This window comes from Myotis brandtii, unplaced genomic scaffold, assembly GCF_000412655.1.
Source record: "Myotis brandtii unplaced genomic scaffold, ASM41265v1 scaffold737, whole genome shotgun sequence".
NCBI lineage: Eukaryota > Metazoa > Chordata > Mammalia > Chiroptera > Vespertilionidae > Myotis > Myotis brandtii.
Window position 1 is genome coordinate 59521 of NW_005370928.1, and position 652 is coordinate 60172.

Below are 652 nucleotides of genomic sequence, written 5' to 3' on the forward strand. Positions count from 1 at the left end.
AGGCTGAGGGACCCCCCTTCCCCCCCGAGTGCACAAATTTTTGTGCACTGGGCCTCTAGTCTATATATATAAAAAGCCAGTGAATGGAATGCCAAACTTCCAGAACGACTGGGCGCTATGATGCCCACTTGGGCCAGCGAACCTGCCCGATCAGGGGGTGGGGCCCCACCCCTGATTTGCCTCTCCCACCCTGATCAACAGTGAGGCAGCCAGCAAACCCCCCCGTGGCCCTTCCCCCTGGCCAGCCCCACCCCTGATTGCCCCCCACCCCAATGGAGGGCAGGGCCAGCTGGCCAAACTCCTGCAGCCCCTTCTCCAGGCTGGCCCCGCCCCTGAGCGACCCCCTACCCCAATAAGGGGGGGAGGGGCAAGCCCGCCAACCTCCTGAAGCCCCTCCCCCAGCCCTGACTCACCCCAGACTGGCCCCCCCGCACCAATCAGGGGGGGGGCCCACCAGCCAATCACCTGCAGCCCCTCCCCCCAGCTGGCCCAGCCCTGATTGGGGCCAGGCTGGCCAGACCCCACCTGTGCATGAATTCATGCACTGGGCCTCTAGTTATGTTAGACCAGTGGTTCCCAAACTTATTTGGCCTACCGCCCCCTTTCTAGAAAAAATATTACTCAGCGCCCCTTGGAAATTAATTTTTTTTAT